The following is a 20,917-nucleotide window of genomic DNA, read 5'->3' on the forward strand; positions in this document are numbered from 1 at the left end:
TAAGATACCAGTTTTTCACGGGGAGACGATAAAGTATTACATAGAAAAAAATCTTTCTGTTCTGTAGAAAATTGTTGCCAAAGAATTTATATATAAATAGAAAACACAGTGGTCTGAATATACTTGTCCTGAAATAGCTTCTTAAAAACAAGGCTACTACTTCTTAAATCTACTGGGTTTTAGCTTACAGTCACAAAGAATAGTACAAGAGACTGAAGTGACTGGACTTTGCCGGTCAAGTGCTTGAGCTGGCCACTTGCTGAACATCCATAATCCTCTCAGGAATCGAGGCCCCGGTTCAGGGAAGCGTCTCTCACCCAGACAGCATGTATGACAATTTGAACAGTTTCCTGAATAATGTCTTGAGAAATTCATCTCCCTACAAGAGTCATTTGGTATTGAAGAATGCCAGCTCTAACTTAGAGGACCAAGGGCCCCAGCTACAACCCACAGGGCTGAACCACATTACCGTACATGATAGTTAAAATAAAGACAGCAGTGTTTGGGTCAATGTGATATTTCACATATGTAATGTGCAGGATTTGGGATTTTATTACAAAGGTTGAAATCCAGCCCTTGCACATAGTCAGCAGCAGTATCCTGTCAGCCCAACTTTGAATGTGGAACATCCTTAAAGCTGACAAAGTATCAGGAAAATGTTTAGTCTAATGTGATGGTGGTGGTAGCCCATACTTCTGGTGAAAGAGGGAGAGGTAGACAGATTTATCAGCTCTTGCAGTTTGAGCATCATATGCATCCAGTGCACCCTATTCCCTTCACTGCAGAGCCTGTACCCCACAGCAATCTCTCTCCCTCTCCTGGAAAAATTACACTCTAAAGCCTCATAATTTTGCACAGCAGTTAACATCACCTGTCTTTAGTACCTTTGAGCAGTCTGAAATACTGATGTGTAATGAACTGGGACAGCAGGGAACCTTCTCATTCTGCTGCTCATATTCTGGGCTTTCTTCTCAACATTTCATCTCTTTTGCTTGGACTGCAGAAGAAAGTATACTGCATTTAACTTTACAGATTATGTTATAATTATCCAGCCTCACTGCTGTATAGCAGGTAAATGTTAAGGGTGTAGAAATTTACAGGCATAAACAGGAATTGTATCTGGGCATTATGTTTTATAAAAATCAAAATTATTCTCATGATTTTGAAATTTTTTTAAATGAGATTCACTGTAATTTCAGGTTTTCAATCAGCCTGTTAATTTCCTAATAAAATACAGGACAAGAGTGCCACGTCTTTTGGTTATTCTAAAATCCAGACACTTGATACACACAGAAAAACTGATGTCTTTGCATTTCTAGGGGCGCTGTGTTAACCAGAAAATGCATCCATTCCTATCTGCTGCTTCTCAAGACAACACCTACATTTTCTGTTTGGCAGCTAATCTCGGTAATAACAGACGGGCTGAGTAAATGTTTCGCGCAAAAAGTAATTTCCCTTTCTGGATGTGTCACTTGGTCTATACCCATCCGGAAAGGGCTATTACCAGCATCCTGGTATATGCAGGTTTAACCAGATTTTACAGATTCTCAAGGCTGGAAGTCTCATCATGAAGTCAGTGATCCTCACCTGGGCCCAGCTGATCCTGTCAGGAAGAGCACTAGCTCTGAGACCTGCTACTTCAACTTTGACAATCCACCTCACCCTAAAAAAAAGAAGATGATCCATTTTCCCATCTGAAGAGGAATGTCATAAAATGAGCCACCCAATTTTGCCATGCAGCTGACTGGAGCTACCCATTCCCAAGTGCTCACCAGAGATAGGTCTGACCTCTCTGCCCAGAGGGATGGACTGGATGTATCTTTCCTGATGAGATTTCATACCTCAATGACTTCTCCTGGAAGTACCTCAGCATCTTTCTTTCACAGAGCATTGTGGAACAGCAGCATCGGGAAGATGAGCTGAACAGTCCTACACTGGACCAGCCTGAAGTAAGCAGCATGCAATGAATATGTGTTTCTGCTGAAACCTTATCTGCTGGTGCCTGCTCTTCATCCAAACGGTCCAGGCAGGGTTTCTTCAAGGAAAATGTTTGTAAATAGCTTGAAGGGGAGCAAAGAAACTTTAGGATAGGCAAAGCCTTGGCTTCATAATTTTCTACCCTGTTTTTGTAAACTGTTAAAATAAGGTGTCTGACACTGCAGAAACGAGACTCTCAGAGCAGCTGAATAGCAGTTTGCATTTCAAGAATGGTGTGAGCTGGGTCTGGATCCCCATCCATGCCTAAAAATAATAAAGGTCAGAAAAAAAAAGTGATCTAAAAAATTGTGAGCAGCCTCAGCTTCCCCAGTCTCCGGGTGCTACGCCAGGTATGGAAGGTAGGAAGCCAGTGAATAGGAGAGGAGGAGAAACATGGGCTGCCCAGCTGAAGGTGGTGATGGATGCTCACTCCATGGCAGCCAACCATGAAAGTCTGCAAAAAAAACCAAAAGATTAATGGGGAGACAGGGGGAGATGTGTGCAAGGGGGGAGGTTTAGGAGATGAGCAAAAGTGTGGGCTCCTGGACAGGGGGCTGTGCTAGCATTCAGGACACAGAAGCACAGTGCCTGGCATTAGCATTAAGCTACAGTTTGACCTCATGGAGGGTCATTTCACCTGTTTGGCCGCATCTGCTGCCCGCTCTCTTCCACTCAGTCTACTTGTCTATTTAGACCGCAAATTCCCTGGGACAGGGGAAGGCCCCTTTCTGTATGTTAGCTCAGTACCTATCACAAACAGACCTTTAGTCTCATACCACTCTCATATAAATAATTACTCAGGAGGTAAAAGCTACCCTGGACCCCTGCTATATTCAAAACCTTTACTATTCTGAGCCCAAGGAGTTTCAGAGTTGGAAGTGCCTGGTGCCGAGCAGACAATTAGAGGATGTCAAAGGTTTAGATCCCCTTTGACATAGTGTGTTACAGAACACCAGAAGTCTGGCCATCACTCATTTTCACCATTGTATATTAAAGTAGGTTGATTTCAAATGATGCAATGGGCCAGAGCTATGCTTAAATACTAGCTGAGGCAGAAATCTTTGGATATCAGTGGATTAAATAGCCATTTTACTGCAGCAAGTTAAGGGCTGTTGTTACTAGCAGACACTTCTGGACTGATTTATCACCCGTCAGTTCTGAGGAAGGTGAAGTCGGTCAGGGGGCTGAGCTGAAAAGGTCTGGGCAAGAAACAAACTGCCTTTTGAAATATAAAAAAGGAAAATACAGGAAGATTTTCTGTTCTGGGGGTTTAAAGGAGAAAAGGTAGAAACAGTTTTAAGATAATCCTTGTGCACCCTGCTGAGATGGATGTTACTGTTCTCATTTTACTGATGGGGTGGTGGTTTGGGAAGAGAAGGGGCATTTAGAGAAAAGGAAAAAGATTTAAAGTACGATGCAAGTCCCATTTAGGTTGTACTCCTGTGAAAATGTATTTGTGTGATTATTTATGTGCAGGAGTTGGGCTATTGCTTGCGGTGGGACTACTCTGTGTGTGTGGGTCAGTGTGAGGGTTTGCAAGTTAAAAATGTATAGTAAAGACATTGTTCCATGGGCCTTCAGTGAAAGCTGGGCTCAGTTGTGTATGCAGCATTGCTTTCCTCATGGTCAGAGAGCCATGTGGATTCACAAGTTTCTGTTTCCCATTTCTGTTTTCAAATCATTGGTTTATAATAATACTCTTGCCTGCCTGTTGCATTTCCAAGCTGCAACAATCAGAGGTATTTCTTTCCACTTCAGCAATACAAATTTCTTTACCTACCACACTTGAACACATGCAACACAATGTTTCTTCACACTGAGGAAAGGCTTTCTAAATGCCCTCCAATTTCATTAAAACAGCCTGTGTATTATTTTGCACACTGGGCTCCCTGAGCAGCAGCAGCTGTGATGAAGATGCATGAAAGGAAGTGAGCTGTTAACACCTGTGCCATGTGGAGGTGATGCTTAGCTATGTCCTCAGAAGGATGCAATAACCAAAAGTGGTTGAGTTCAAATGGAAAACAAGTAATTTTGTGAATACTGGCTTTTTTTCTGTTTTGTCCATGAGCTTAGACTTTGATTTCTAAGAAGTGCAAGTTTCAGTTGAAGCTTCTGGGGTTTTTTGTGGCTATGATGTAGAGCAGGTTTGTTTTCTTTGTTATTCACCTTGTGCCCACTGAGATAAGCATGAGCACTCAGCTTTTCCTTGGCGAGAAAGTTGATACCAGGCCCCTCTCTCTTCCACCTCGGTGCCTATTTTCACAGAACTTATAAGAACTGAATTATTTTGTAGATGTCTTTCCTTCTGTCAAGTTGAACAAGGCCAACAGGCTCAAAAGTTATTAGGGGGAGGCAAAACAAACACAGCGTGAGTGCATTAACCTTGTTTCCACAGGAACTTTGTTGAAAGTCCTCACTTCCCTCCCTCCCCAAGCCCAGAGGTCTGGAAGAGATGTAACGCCTCACCTGGGAGCAGAAAACAACCTCTAACTCCTGGAGTGAAGAGGAGACTTGCAGAAAGCATATTCTTGGGAGTTGACGGCTCCTGCAAGGCTTGGTGCACATTGCCTTTGGATCAGCTATTGAAATAAGCTATAAAATAGAATTTTTCTTATATTGCTTCCAATGACAGTCACCTAGAAGCTAATATGACAAAATGCTTGGCACTGCAACAAAGAAAAGGCAGGTGCCAGATAGGCATATTTTGAAACACATCCATGCACACTATTGTAGTACAGCATGGTGCTTGATGAAAAGATGTCTACATTACTGGTGAGGGACCACTGCCGGGGAAGGGCTGGCCCAAAAGAAATGGCATTGTCCAAATTCAGATTGCTCCTTCATGGGCTGGCAACTGCTCCCTGTGGGGAGAGGCTTCCTGGGGGCCTGACATGAGGCTTTATGCTCTCTGCCCGTGGATTTGCACCTAAGAACTGATCTATAAAGCCATTCTTGAAACCATCTTGGAGCTGTGTTTGCTTCAGAACTAGCATTGCTCTGGCAAGCTGCCCAGGGATTTAGGCTTGGTTAATCCAAGCTTGGCTCTCCATGGCAGACACCCATGGAACAAAGGAAATAAAGCTTCCACGACACCGTTGAGTTGCTGGTCAATCACTCAGCCAGGTGCAGCAAGTGGGCTAGGCAGCCTTCAGCGAGCTCTCTCAGATCAAAGAGGGTCAAATCCTTGGTGGGGGTGAGCAGATGAATCTTTAGAGATTTTCTTGCCATAATTTCCCAAGTCTGGGAGTGTCGGGCTCTGAGTCCCCAGTGCCTGTGAATTTCACATAACCTTTAGAGCCATCTGTGCTGAAGTGTGTCACTGCTGCTTTCTGTGCTGGCAGTCTTAAAGGGAAATGGAGAAAAAAAAAGAAGCCAAAGAAGAAACTAAAATCAGTTTTCAGTTCTGCTGCATGTTTTATTCTTAATTCAGTATATTGATCATTAATTTGTAAAGATTACCATGTTACAAAGAGTTGTTACAAGCACTTCTAGTGCTGTAAGGATGATAAGCACATATGAAGTACTAGGATTACAAGCAGCTCATAAGATGCTATCATCTGCAACTGTTGTTTAAGCATTGCCTAACAATTTGTTAGTTCTAATAATTGCCTAATGGGGTTATAAACTGAGCTGTCTATAAATGGAACCTAAATGTAAATGTGATTCAGATTTTACTTATTTTTCATCCTTGGCCCTTATTCTGCATATGTATCTTCTGGTTTGACTCTGTCCCTCTTCCTTGATTTCCCTAGGGATTTCCTTCTAAAGTGTTAACTGAAACACTGGATGTAGATTTGATGAGTATGCCCTTCAGGTCACTTTTGGGAACCATCAGGTAAGAGTTACCCACATGAGGACTGATCACGACTGCACTAGGGAGTTCTCTGCAAGGCACATCTTTTTAATCATAGTTTGTCTATCAAAACCGGAACGACAGAAGTTGTGCTTACACTGCTGAAACCCTCCTCTGCTCATGTTGCAGGACCTGTGGACTCACAGCCAGTGCAATGTGTTCTGGCTTGCAGCCACTGTAGGCTGGATTTTAAATAACGCATTTGTTTAGATGGTTGCAAATGTTTCTGTTATTTCAGTTGGCAATGAAGTAAGTATTTTATTTTCTATCCTCTGCTGTGAGATGGGGGGATTCTCAGAAGCCATGGGACAGATATCAGGAGCAGGAAGCAGAAAGGTGCACCAGAAGACAGGTCCTGTCATTAAGCAAAAAGTACTGCCACACGCACACACATTTCAGTCCCTGTTTCTTGCAACCTAAAACATTGCTTTTACTATCCTGTCTTGATCTTCTTGCACCCAAGTGCTAAGCCTAAATATACCTTTAAAGTACTCTGAAGTGTCCTGAACCTTAATTTCCATCCAGTTCTCCTGCTCCCACAGTGTATATGGGGCTCAATCCAAAGCTGGCAGAAGCCAGCAAGGCTTTGAGTTGGCTCCAGTGGTGCTTGGGGCAGGTTCCTGGGATCTTTCCTGGTGCCTTCACCTTGCAATCACGTTAGTCACTGCTCCTTGGCATCGCGCAGCCTGGGATTAACATTTCCTTACTACGCCAGCCCTTCAGACTGCCGCTTTGACTCTGACTTTCTGTTTTCCTCCTTCCCTGTTGAAGGGAAGAACAATTCCTAGAAAAGAAAGATGCTCTTTCCCCCCCATATTGCCGAAACCTTTGCTGAGAGCTTTGTGGAGGGGAGAGGAGACTTTGGAGAACATATGGCTAAAAGTGTTTGGGGTTTTCAGATGGTAAATGACCGATGAGGTCTCAAAGGGGTTTTATTGATAAATGATAGACTCCTGAGAGAGAAATAATTGCTGCTCTCCCAGGCATAAAAAAGCAATTCACCTGACAAAAAACCCAGGGATAAAATTAGCTAAATGAAAGCTAGATATGGCAACTGTATTAAGCTTTTTTTTTTTTCCCTGCTGAATGGTGAATCATTTTAATTTTGTTTTCCCCTCCTTTCTTGGAAGGAGAGAAAAAAAAAAAAAAAAAAAAAAAGCCAAAGCAGTGCCTTGGGTCTGAAAGAACAGATGGTGCCCTGGGCGGCCCTGGGGAGCGCTCTGCGGCGTGCATTCCTCCACTCCGCCACTCAGATAACTGAGTTATACAGCACACGACCATCTGGTGTATGACACATCTTGTGTCCCCCGGACAATGCCCCAGCAAACCTCTTCAGGGGAGAGGTTAGTTTCTAGGGTAACAGCAGCATGTGCAGCTCCAGGCCTTATTGAGATTCAGGGCTCCTCACTTGTCCCTATTCTTCTCCTCACTATTGTTGTCACTTGAGCTTTTGCTGCTTGGTTACACTGAGACTGACAATATCCATCAGTATTTTGTCCCCGGCCCAGAAACCATTGTCTCCAAATTTTGTTTCATTATTTATGTTTTCAATATCCAATGGTTGGCTGAAGCATCTGCTGTAGAGTGATAAGGCAAGTGCCTATTGAGGAGCACTGGGCTGCTGCCTGACAACGATGGTTTGAATTATTTAGGCTGTGGCTGCACAAGCCTTTGCAAAAGCCAGGGTATCTGTGAAGCAGTGAGGTGACTTTATTTATTTGTCTACTTCAGTCTTTTTAGGTGCTTGCATCTTTTAATCCAGACCCAAAAAATTCTAAAGCCTCCAATAGATAAGTCAGCTCTTGAAGAAGCAGGTCTGCTCATTGTCTGCTCATTGACTAGGGGTCTGAATGTTTCCTTGCTGGGAACTATTCAAAGAAAAAAAAGAGGGTTTTGCTTTCCTTTTGGCTTTCTAAGGTTTTTTCCAAAAGTGACTTGTGTGCTGACGGTCTCTATTTGCTTAAAGAGCCAAGGCCTGGGCTATAACCATGATCAAGCACAAGACTGTTTTAAATATTCGAATGAATTTCAGTTTTAGCAATCTAAGTCAGGAAGTTTGATCAGCAAACAAAAATAGTAGATAGGTATTTTCTCTACCGAAAAAAAGTTATATGTCCCATTGAATCATTTACTCTGTTGCAGAACAATTATACTAGCAGTGTTACCTTCCTCAGATATGTGTAATTGTCACAGCCAGCCAGAAGCCCCCCAAAAGCATGAGGTTTAAGTATTAAAAACACAACTAAGGAAATACCAGTGATGGCTAAGCACAAATGTGCTGAACTGCAAGCCTCAGACAAGGTGTAAGTACCTATAAAACACTGCATTGTGTCTCAGGTTAAGGTCAGGTATTAGAGAACCAGTAATAACAGTTAAGAGAGGTTCTGTATCTATGTATCAAATAATAATAACATACCTGTATTGATATTGTGATACATTTGCTATAATGTCAAGTCTGATTCATTATTTTCAGTCATTTATAACTTTCTGGAGATTTTGCTTCCAAAGTAACACTTTTAAAATACAGGTATATGATCTAAAGGCAATTTTAAAAAAATTTTTCCTAATGTTTCAGAACTGCTATGAGGAAAGGAGAAAAAAACTTTTAGGGTTTTCCCAGCATGAAACAACCTTTGATTTTTAGAGCTCAGAGCTGTTGTCAGAAAATGACAATGAGGTGTATCCCTGAGTGAGAAGACTGGTTTTAAATATTCTAATTAAATTCAGTTTTGAGTTGTAGCATGTTTTGCCCTGACCTGTTCATTAGGTGTGCCATGGTAGTAAGAGTATTTATTTCATCACATGCTTAAGATGGCATGTGATTATAAAAGTAGAGACCACTATAGAATGCATATGCAAAAGGAGATAGAGCTGATCATGGGCAAGGCTTGCTTAGCTGTGTTTTGCTTGGCAGCTTCCAGTAGTGAGAAGGAGGGGCTGGAAATATCCTCACTTTGTTACAAATTTGGACAGAGTTCCTATTTTTCTATTTAACTATTGAAAATGATCAGCAATGTGCTTCACAAGAGCCTCTGTGTTATCTTTGTAGGTGTGAAGTCCTCCATCCTGGCCAACAGAGTGAGGCCAGCTGGGAAGGTATAGGTAAAGCACCTGGGCTTGTGGTATTTGTGAGAGCACAAGAAAGGTCCATACACTGATATATCATAAACTGGAAACTGGGTCTCAGTCATGCAGTCCTTCTCCCTGTTTCACAGCCCTCCCTACCTCCCATCTTCCAGCCTTAGAGATGGGGGGCTGCAGCCCTGAGATCCCTCAGCATCTCTCCAGCTTCAGAGCATGAGAACAACTGAAACTAAACCAGAGCAGGCAGTCTCCCCCTGCAAAATGTACTCTTGATCTCAGAATAGTATTAGGTGAGGTATTTCTTTGGAAATTGTAGAAGCTGCATGCAGTGCTGAGCCCTCAGCTAGAGTGCTGTGTAGTAGTCTGGTTCCTTGAGCTGGATGAGTCTTTTCTGAAAAGTAGCATGGAACAGAAGAAGGGTCAGAGGAATTGAGAGCCTGTATTGGGAGTTTCTCTGTCTAACCTAGCAAAGCAAAAGGCTAAGGTTGTTCTCCATAAATACATACAGGAAGGAGAAATGCTGTTTCACCCAAAGGACAGTGTTATCGCAAGAGCAAATATGTAAGTTGTCCACAAATACATTCCTGTGGGTTTCTAAAAATCAGAGAAGTAACTTTCCACAACAGCACTCCAGTGTAAATATGGGGGGAGGGGGTCAAAACACCCAGCTTTAAGATATGGCTTGATTAATTTGTGAAAGAGATCATAGGCTACAATTGCCTTCAAAAGTAGGAAACTTGTCCAAGTGACTCAGGACATCCCTGCTGCTCCAGTATTTCACAGGTTTTAAAGGCAGAAGAGACCATTAGACCATCTGGTCTGAACTTCCATATGACACAAGCCATAGATCTCACCCAGTTACTCTTTGCTGAGCCCAGAAATTTGTTTGACTTAAGAGTTCTTTTGCAAAAAGTCATTCTGTCTTAATATGAAGACAGCAAGACTCACTTCCTTCCCTGACGTTTCTCATAGCCTTAATGTCCCCACTATTAAAATTGACATATTTTCTTGGTTTGGTCTGAATGTGTTCACCAGTATCTATGATTCTTATGAGACTTTCCACAGGGAAATTAAAAAGCTTCCTAGCATTGGAAATGATCCTGCCTTTCCAGAGATTACAATAAGCCTGTTCTGTGAGTGAAGACTAGGGTAAATATACTAACTGACCTGGAAAAGTTGAAGAGTTTAGCCATATCTTCTGTGCTATACCTTCCATGTTTAGACATCCTTCTGATGCTATACCTCGGCAATTTAGAAGCTTGTAGGAAAGTGATAAAATTGCCTTGGTGCCTTGTTGCAGCAGAATCACCTGATTTTGCCTTGGTGACTTTGGGGTTTGAACATTCCAGTGGTAAGGCTTTAGGATCCTTAAATATTCTTCACATGCATTGTGGGTGCAGTGGAAAGGGAGGGGAAGGTAGAGGATGAGATACTGCAGTATCTTTGAACATGCCAGCTGCCCCAGGTTATCTGCAGGCAGTGACCAGAGAACCTCAGTTACGATGGCTGTCAGTCTGTACTTACAACAGCCCTGAGTGTGTTTGAAATTATTTTCAAAATACTTAGGAAAAGAAGCAATTCAGGACAGTAAGACATAGAGTTGGACTGAATGAGGGTGGCTAACCCTACAACTTTCTGCAGAAAAACAAATGGAGCTATTTATAGTCCAAAGGAGGTATTTTTATTCCTCTTGTTGAAAAAAAAGGAGCTACCATTTTCTTGCCTATGACAAAGCCAAAGCAAAAAGGTATATCAGGCAGGCACTGCATCTAGCAGTACCCCTGTCTTTACTGCCCTGTCATTTCAGGGCAACTAATTAGGAGCAAATCAGGTTGAAAAGAGCCATGATTGTAGGTCTCCGTCTGTGAAAGCAAAGGCTGTTTATGGGAAAAAACTGAATCAGGAGGTAATGACCATCTTTCTTGTTTTACAGAAAGGAAGGACAAGCCACAGAGGATGAAGCTGTGATCAGTTTCATGATGAGGCAATCATTTTGCTAGGTTTGTACTAAGACACCTCTGTACTGTATGAGGGCCACACTTGACCACACTTTATGCCTTTGTCCTGATCTCTGAGACCTAGATGAAGCCAACCAGTTGTTCATAACATCTGCTTCTTTTGAGAGCACAGCAAATGACTTCTTAGCAAAGAGGCTTCTCTTTGAAAGGATTACTGAAGAGTCAGAAAGGCAAATTAAATTAGGAAACATAAAGCAAAGTGCCATGAACAGAGGGCAGAATAATACGCTGCTATTCACATGTGAAGTAGATCACTTACTAGGAAGTCAAATATACTCAGTTTTTTTCAGGAACGTCTGAATATTTTTATGCTTAAGAAAAATACTGGCCTGATCTGTTTAGAGGGAAAAGCAAGAACAAAATAAGTGGAACCACGAGACATGATGTGATTTACATCTAAATATGTTTTAGAGATAAGAACGTGTTCAGAAGAAAATAGTATTGCTAGCTCACAAGACTTACTTTCTGGTATCTTTGTGGGAACCAAATGAATTGCAAAACATCTGGAAGGTCCAAAGTGTCAATTATGCCTTTATGTACGTGGAGGAAATGTCACATGATGGAGGCAGTCATTGGACATGGTCAATTGTAGGGTTTTCTCATTTGCTTAGCCTTAAAGCCTCACTCAACAGTCAGGTTAGACAATGGCACTGTCAAAGCAGGAGATGGATCAGTTTGGCCACTCGGAGTTGCTTATCAGCGCAGAAAGTGTTCCTGGCCTCGGACAGCACTGACATTTCCTTCGCAAAGCCTGGCTCAGGGCTGCTTTGAGCGAGTCTGTTTCCGTATTTGTGCATCTAGCCAAACAAACAACTGAACGCAAAGCATGGATAGCAACTAGAATTTGCAAAAGTAATCATGCAAATTAAGTGGGTTTCCAAAGTTTCCCTTAGACCAGATCTGCATTTCTTACTCAGATTTCTTCTCCACAATTTTTTTTAAAACACCGACTTTGCAGAAGAATCTCACAGGAACATATAAAAGGAGGTTGTGCATCATTCAAGGACCACAGGAGCTGCCAGCCCAGAAGAATGGTTTTGAGAGGCCCATATGTGTGACTGTGAATGCCAAATATCTTCATTTTAACAGCTTGCATGTTACAGTTTATATTGAGCACTGCAACAAGTCCCAACAATATTCTTTCTGGATTTGCAAACTTGCATTACTTCTCCAGGAAAATTTTAAATCCAGCAACATTTGTAATATGCAATTTGAGTGTGGTTTACTGCATTCAGTGTCTGCAGCACAACAGCATCTATAGTCTGTAAAATTGCACATAAATGCCACTGATGCCATTTCCAGCTGCGCTCCAGGCTGGGTTCTGATCTCCAATCTTTAGTCACACTCTGGCCAACTCCAGCAGCGACACACTCAGATCCTTTAAAGCTCACACAGATGTTATCAGAAACTGTGTGCAACACTAATATGTAAGAGGGGAGCTGTAGGTGACATTTTTGTGTCAGTTAGAATCATAGAATCATAGAATAGTTAGGGTTGGAAAGGACCTTAAGATCATCTAGTTCCAACCCCCCTGCCATGGTCAGGGACACCTCACACTAAACCATGCCACCCACAGCTTCGCCCAGCCTGGCCTTGAACACTGCCAGGGATGGAGCATTCACAACCTCCTTGGGCAACCTATTCCACCTAACAACCTCACCACCCTAACAGGAAAGAATTTCTTCCTTATATCCAATCTAAATTTCCCTTGTTAAAGTTTGAACCCATTACCCCTTGTCCTATCACGACAGTCCCTAATGAAGAGTCCCTCCCCAGCATCCTTACAGGCCCCCTTCAGATACTGGAAGGCTGCTATTAGGTCTCCACGCAGCCTTCTCTTCTCCAGGCTGAACAGCTCCAACTTTCTCAGCCAATCTTCATACGGGAGCTGCTCCAGTCCCCTGATCATCCTCATGGCCCTCCTCTGGACTTGTTCCAACAGTTCCATGTCCTTTTTATGTTGAGGACACCAGAACTGCACACAATACTCCAAGTGAGGTCTCACAAGAGCAGAGTAGAGGGGCAAGATCACCTCATTCTACCTGCTGGTCACGCTCCTTTTGATGCAGCCCAGCATACCGTTGGCTTTCTGGGCTGCAAGTGCACACTGAAGCTGGCTCATGTTCATTTTCTCATTGAGCAACACCCCCCAAGTCCTTCTCCACAGGGCTGCTCCGAATCTCTTCTCTGCCCTACCTGTAGATGTGTCTGGGATTGCTCTGACCCAGGTGCAGGACCTTGCACTTGGCATGGTTAAACTTCATGAGGTTGCCATCAGCCCACCTCACAAGCGTGTCAAGGCCCCTCTGGATGGCATTCCTTCACTCCAGTGTATAAACCAAACCATACAGCTTGGTGTTCATTGGCAAACTAGCTGAGGGTGCACTCAATCCCAGTGTCCATGTTGATGTTGAACAAGACCGGTCCCAACACTGATCCCTGAGGGACACCGCTCGTTACTGGTCTCCAGCTGGACATTGAGCCATTGACCACAACTCTTTGTGTGCGGCCATCCAGCCAGTTCTTTATCGTTTGAGTGGTCCATTTATCAAATTAATGTCTCTCCAATTTAGAGACAAGGATGTCGTGTGGGACAGTGTCAAACACTTTGCACAAGTCCAGGTAGATGACATAAACTGCTTTACCCCTGTCCATCAGTTCTGTAGCCCCATCATAGAAGGCCACCAAATTGTTCAGGCAGGATTTGCCCTTAGTGAAGCCATGCTGGCTGTCACCAAGCACCTTGTTGTTTTTCATGTGCATGCCTTCCAGGAGAATCTGCTCCAAGATTTTGCCAGGCAGTTAATGAAGGATGTTTCTGCAGAACCATCAGAAATTGATGCAAAGCTTGAAAGTTTCTCCAAAGTACTGTTTCTAGGTTTGTGGAAAGCAAACCAACAGTTTGAACTGCATCAGCCTTGTCACCTCCACAGCTGCAACCAGCATCCTCTTACTCTTTAATTACACATCATCTCATGCAGATTATTGGCATTGGCAAGAGCTGTTGGACTTTATACAGCTCCCCTCACATCAAGGGAGTCTTGGGTTGGGTTTGTAGTCATTATTATATTTAATTATTATGTTATTGTATCACTATGGATGCTCTTGTAAAGTCTGACATCTGCGTGACTGGGTGAAAGTATCTGTATTCTTCCAAGGGGGTGTCCCACCAAATGAGATGCCATTTGCAAGGTGTGTACTCTCCAGTCTGGATAAGAAAATGAGCAGCAAATGGGATGAAGGAAGAGTCAGGGGGAGGAAGTGTTTAATAACTAGTAACTAACTCTTTATGACTATGTGCACTGCTGCTGACAGAGTATGGTGTTGTTGATGTTGACATTGTATAACACAGCCTTATAAACTAGAGGGAAAAAGCCAGGACCTCAGGTTATGTCATTCGTAAACAGCCTGGTGCATCCTTTGGGTTTGAATTTTCCTCATTAGACACTGCATGGTCGCCACATCATACCAGTCTGTGTGCTCATATGTGGCATCTCCCAGTAGTATTGTGAGTGCATGATAATACCAACATTAATGATTCTGAGGCCAATCATAATGCCAAGATTATCCAACTAGCACACTTGTGACTCAAGCCCTGGGCTTCTCCACATGCCCCAACAGTCCCTGCTCAGTTGCCTGTACTTAAAGTGCTTGTTCTGTCTAAAATACTGGTCAAAAACCTGCCTTTAATTAATATACCCAAAAACTGAGAATGACAGGGTTTTTCTGGTTGTGGCTAGTTGTCATAACCAACAAGTTACGACAAGGTAACTCATACATTTAAAGAAGAAAAACAACTGAAAAAGGAATGAGATGTGCTCTGTTGTGGAGGAGTAAGTTGCCTAGTAACCCAAATGAAGGTATTTATTTAAATTGTTGGATAAGCCTACCAATACAGGTATTCCAGGAAACAACGGAGTTTGCTTCAAATTCCAGGAATGGAAAGGAGTTTTATGAAGCGAACGGATGCGCATCATGTGCATTTAGAGATAAACTCACTGGACAGGTCTGAAATACAACATGGATTGGGATGACTTACATTGACATGAGTTTGGCTCCGTATTTTGTAGGGGAGCACAAGGGAAGAGAATTATACAAGATCATTCTAGCAGTAAAATTACTTGAAGGGATGATTCCTGGAAACTGTTTTTAGTCTGAATTTTAGGGCAACTGTTTCACTGTGCCAGTAAAGCTTGCGCAAGTAACAGCTCTGAAAAAGAAAACATTTAATACAGTGTAAAATCCAGCAGCCAGTGGTGAGTGGATCAGTCTCCAGAATGTAAAACCTCTCTATAGAAAAACAGTAATCACCAGGAGGGGTCAAACTGTTGTCTATCATCTCTGCAGGAGACAATGGCTTATATTTAGGAAAGAAAGTCATACAAACCCCTAAAGTTTCTAACTGGAGAATAAGGTAACTGTAAGATTTTGTTGCTTCTGTGTTGGTTAATGTCCTTTCACATGTTTAGAAGAATTATCTGCCTACTGAGCTGCAACTTAACAGTATCCAGTTCCTCCTCTTCTAAGCTCTTGTCATCAGAAAAAGAGCACAAGAAGGTGTTCTATGGACTGGTTTGGGTTCTTGAGAAGTTGTTGAGTAACCAACTGGTAGGGGTAGGATTCCTTCAAAGCCAGTTGTGCATGAGAAAATGCAGGTTTATGATTTGCATTTCTTCAAAACATGATGCAATGGGTTAGCTAGTGCTAGTTCCTTTCCTCCGCACAGGGTGAGGGTGATGTTGATACCTTCTCTCAGCATCTTCTGTCATTAATTTTTTAATTGAAAAGTCTTTTCTGAATCGATTTTATAAATCCAAATATAAAGGTTGAATTTTCTGTCACATGCTTACTTTAAACTCTGGGTCCTATCTATAGCAAAATATGTTGTCTTTTACTAAACATACTGAGAAAAGGCCAGATACAAGATACTATCCAGATGGTAGTTTCCTCTGCACTTGTTCTGAGAGAATTGGTGGCACTTTCAGTTACCTGCCAGGTTAGGACAGAACACTACCAACATGTTGGTAGTACATGTTAGACAATGTGCTTTCTGCAAAACATGCTGTCTACAAAACAAAAAAGGACCATTTCTCCTCCAGTTGCCTTGTGCCTCCTCTATGACAAATTCAGTGCTTCCAGGTAAAATATAAAGGAGTTTTCTACTGTCATGGCAATGGGGATTTATTGAGATTGTATAAATGCACTGTCCTCCAGGCCTGATGAACCTGCTGCTGGAACTGGTGAAAATACTGTAAGGGGATGCAGTCAGAGCTCAGCCAGGCTTAGCATTCTTCCAGTTACACAAATGATAGGATGAAGTTTGATGTATCCCAGTGAAACAGCCTGCCGCACCAATTCACTGCTGGATATCATGCTACAGTTTGAAATTAATGGTACTTACGCTATCAACAGGGAAGACATAACTACTTAAAATGGCAGCATTGCCCGTACTTGTGACCAATGATCATCTGGTGATTTTGTTTTCTGAGAGTCACAGCTTCTGAACTCATAGGAGTACATGAAAGCCTCAGTTATTTTGTCACGAAAAGGAGCTGCTTAAGCTCTATATTGGGGTGGGAGGGAAGGCTGAGAAGTGTGATCAGATTCAAAAGCATCCTGAAGGCCAGAAAAACCTGATTTGTATGCACCATAATTGACTTCAGCTTGCAGCCTCTGAGCACTGCTGTGCCCTTTGCTAGATCCAGGATGCTCACAGATGTGGGATGGTCAGCAACTTGAGAAGCAGGAATAGCTCCAGGAATAAAGCTCCCTTTCTCCCTACTGACCCTTTGCTGACACCGCTTACCTAATTGCCTCTGCAGGGAGCCTTGGATGAGGCCATGTTCTAGGTGAGTAGCACCACTGAGCTGTTCTAAGGAGGATGGAGGGATACCTATCTAGGGGGTGGGTTTATTGCTTTAATCTTTCTGTATTTACTTACCTAGAGTCTACAAAACACCTCATCAGTTTCTTTTTCTGTTAAACACAAGTAAGGAAAGTTTAGGATAGTGTTTTCATTGTCATGTATTTTGGAGTCATTAGCTAAGTAGCTTTGCCCCTCGTTGAGAAACCTATCTCACAGTGTTTATCAGGCAAAGATCAAGAGCAAAAAACATGCACTAAGCTGTTAAAAAAGCTCCATCATCTCTGATGTTGCAGATCAGATTTGGGTCAGTTTTACTTCACAGTGCCATGACTTGATCCCAAATTTATCCACTTCTAACCAACATGCCCCTTCAGATCAAGGCTCCCCACATACCCTGGGGCTGCTGCCTCTCCCACAGACACAATTTCATTCGCTTATTTTTCCTCCCTTACCATATTCAACGGCACAAAAACAAGTTAAGGCAAGCTTTGCATATGTAATCATCAATGTTAATTCCCTGTGTTTCAATGAACCCACTCTGAACACTCTTGAAGATGGATTTTGGACAGAGCAAAGCACTAGCCATCTGAAAATCAGGAGCGGTTGAGATCCCCTCCATGCTGCACCCAGATTTTCCAAACACAGTCACAGTCCTGCCCTTTAGTTCTTCACCACTTTGATTAAACACTTTTTTTTCTTAACACTCCTAGTGCTGGCGTCACTAGCTGTCTTACTTTTTTTTTAGATCCCTAGTACATTTATTCAAACAGCTTTCGTTAGGGTTTTAGCTTTATCTTCCCTGTTTGAATATTCCTTCCACCTCTCTTTTCTACCTTTGCCAGCCTGGAATTCTGATGTTTTGTTACCTCTTTCTTTTTCTAAATATTCCTCTTAAAAATACTGCATTTGATTTTGTATAATGGTAGGGTTGCTCCTGGAACAACTCTGCCACCTTTCTTTGGCCAAATTGCATGTACATCATTTCTTACTAATGAAACATTACCTAACACAGTGCTTGCAGTATTTAGCATCTATCCAAAAATCAATGTTTAAATGCTTTCATTTTGCCATCGCTCACCTAGCTACTGTGAAATAACATTATCTTAATTTTAAAATCACTTCAGGTGTTTGTGCAATAGAATTAAGCTCATCTTAAAACAGAAAATTGTCAAAGTTAGTCATCATGTTCTCTGTATTATCACTAGAGATTTAAGTGTGCCATGTACTCTGTGGCCAATTAAAACTCACTGCTCTGATTTCCACTCTAATTGCAGCAGTTGGATTAGAGTGTGGGTTTAGGATGAGTGGAGCAACTGGGAAGTGGGATGGCAACAATGGCAAAAATTTATGTTTATTCCTACATAAGGACAAGAATGCTTTTCAGTGAAACAGAAATAAAACTTTAAGAAACTGAAGCACTAGCCCAACCACACGAGCAAACATCTTAAATATCAAATGAGTTGGAACATCTTTATTATTGCCTTCATCGGTCTGAGAAGACAGACAAAACCGTCAAAGTTTTGAAAGTGAACCTGAGGATCTTAACTGGTAATGTTAATACTGATGCAATGTGATCCCTTTATCTCAGAGACATGGTAATACTGAAGTGCTGCATTAAAAAAGATAATATTGGATATCAAGTGTTGCAGTGCCATACATCTCGGCTGAAAAATTCAACTGTTGTGAGAACAGGAGCAGTGCAAACACTTACACTTTCACTCTCCTGTCTAATAGCTCTTCCCTTAGCATCTTGTAGCTCTTATTAAAATCTCTGGCTCACGCTCAGCACTGACACTGGAGTTGCATCTCACTCGGATTGAACAAGTCCCTCTAACTCCTGGTGCGTGGCTTTGGATGGGTGTCTCAGTCCCAAAACAGACTTGCTTTGTTCTTCTTTTTCACCTGTTACTCTCATAGCTTAGAGACAGCATGGGTTGTCTTTGCAGCCTAGCTTAGCTAGTCTGGAGTCACAATTTCATTTCCCTAGAGTAAGTTTGCTGGGAAGGGGGAATGTGTGTGTTGGGGGCAAGGTGTTATTTATTTTGTTAGTCTTCTTATGGGGTTTTGTTCGTTTGTTTGCCTTTGTTTGGTGTTTTTTATTGCGGCGTTTGCCGTCAGCCGCGCAGCCGCCGCGCAGGGCGGCTGGGAGCCCGTTGGGACCGCAATACCTCTTCCCCCCGTCCCCGCGGGCGCGGAGAGGCGCGGAAGGGCGCGGTGCCGCGGCGGAGCCAGCAGAGGGAGCACACGCGACGCGGTGCTGTTGCGGGGCCCTGGCCCCGCTCCCGGCTGGAGCTGAGTGCATTTGGGGAAAACGGAGGTATTCCCGAAACCGCCCGTTTTGCCTTTTCCCCATCCCGTCTGCAGCCTGCGAGAGTGTTGGTTTCCATCATTTTACCTTCCTGCGTGATTTGAGCAGTTCCTGCTGCAGCGATGAGCCCTCACGCTAAGAACTGTAAGGCTGTGCTTGGTCCTTCAGAGCATCCCTTCTTTAACCGTAGTACAATACCCATAGAGAGCCACCTTCCTTTTGAAGCAGATATTATTTCTGTGAATGCCTTCACCAGTACAGCATTGCTGCTTGAAGTGGTGATCATCACCTCTGCAGTCACTGTTAACATCTGTGCCTGCAAATACTGAAGCTATCATGCTCAGATGGGGTACAGGGCCCAGAGAGTACTAATAACTGTTCTCAGTCATGAACGCTAGTGGCTCTTGATGCGGGAGTGCTCTGAATAAGTCTTGGGCATGAAAATTATGCAAATTTTAAAAGAAAAGGGTCATACAAAGAAAAAAGTATCTTGACAAGACTTTTGCATTGAAAAAACTGATCTCTGCATCTGCCACCAGGACCAGCTGCTTTTTTAGAGAGAATCCACCCCAAACAGCCTGTGCTCTGAGACCCCAAACTCACAAACCAATGCTGGGTGGGAAACTCCTCCATCTACACAGTAACCCACTGGCTTCAGGGGAGCCTGCCCAAGTCGTTTTGCAGGAATAGACCTGAACTCAACAACAAAGAGATATGACATCAGTTTGTTCGTTGCCCTTGATTATATTCTAAGCACATTCTCCTGCCCTAGCTAATATTTATTTTCTATGGACAATGAGGGAAAATGGCTATTCCAGATGCCTCTAAGCTCTGCTTAAAATCCATTAACAGACAGGTCTCTCTAGAGGATTCTGCTAACTGGGAGTTAGGAGTGGATCTGTATACTACTTATCATCTATTTTGATGCTTCTACCAATGAAAGGTCCAGAGTTGTCTAATACACTTTCAAGTAAATTACCAAGAGAAACAATAACAAGGATGATGGAGAAGGAAAAAAAAATGCAAATGTTGTAAGGATCTGGATATTTTTGAGTAGTACAAGTAAACAAGTTTGGATCTGCAGAGCATACTGCTTCCTGCACACCTCCTGACAAGCCCAAATCACTCCCTGGCCCATGAGTGCTTCCTCCCCACTACTTCTGTGTTCTTACTGTCTTTTTCCGACCTCTTTAGGACTTTACTTGCAGCTGCCAAAGTTCCCCTCTATCCAAGCTGTAAGTTCGTAGGTTGTTTCATTCCCAAATGGCCTCCACCTCTACCTTCTGAATTTGGAGGTACGAGGCAATGCAAACGAGTTTAAAGGAATGGTTTCTGAACTGCAGAAGTCCAAGGTGTTTTGAAAGGTGGGAAAAGCTTCTAACACGGAGATTTCTTCTACTGCTTCTCCTTTCTAAGTGTGGTCCTGTCAGAAAAAAAGTTAAGGGAATCCATGTGGAGGGGAAAAGAAGCAGCTTTCATTGCTGCTTCCCCTTCCAGAAACCTGGGATGCTTTGGAGGCTGACACAAGGCAAACATGAAACAGGCTTGTCCCAGAGGAGTCTGTGATTGCCAGCACAGGTCCTGCTGCTATGCCATCCTGGGTAATGTTTTCCTGCTGCAGCTGAAGCATTCCATACACCCAGCCAGGAGCTGCTGATGGTCCCAACCACACTCTGTGCTGTGGCTGGGGCCAGCAGCACAAGAGGCATTGCAGTGGCAGTAGACATTTATTCCACCAAGCTCTGTATAATAATCTCCTACTTCATCAGAAAGGCAGAAAGATGTATGCTGGCCTTTCTAGTCTGTGCTAA

This window comes from Neopsephotus bourkii, unplaced genomic scaffold (genome assembly GCF_033783945.1).
Source record: "Neopsephotus bourkii isolate Nb327-2 ecotype Australia unplaced genomic scaffold, CSIRO-AGI_Nbou_v1 NB_1792, whole genome shotgun sequence".
Lineage (NCBI taxonomy): Eukaryota > Metazoa > Chordata > Aves > Psittaciformes > Psittacidae > Neopsephotus > Neopsephotus bourkii.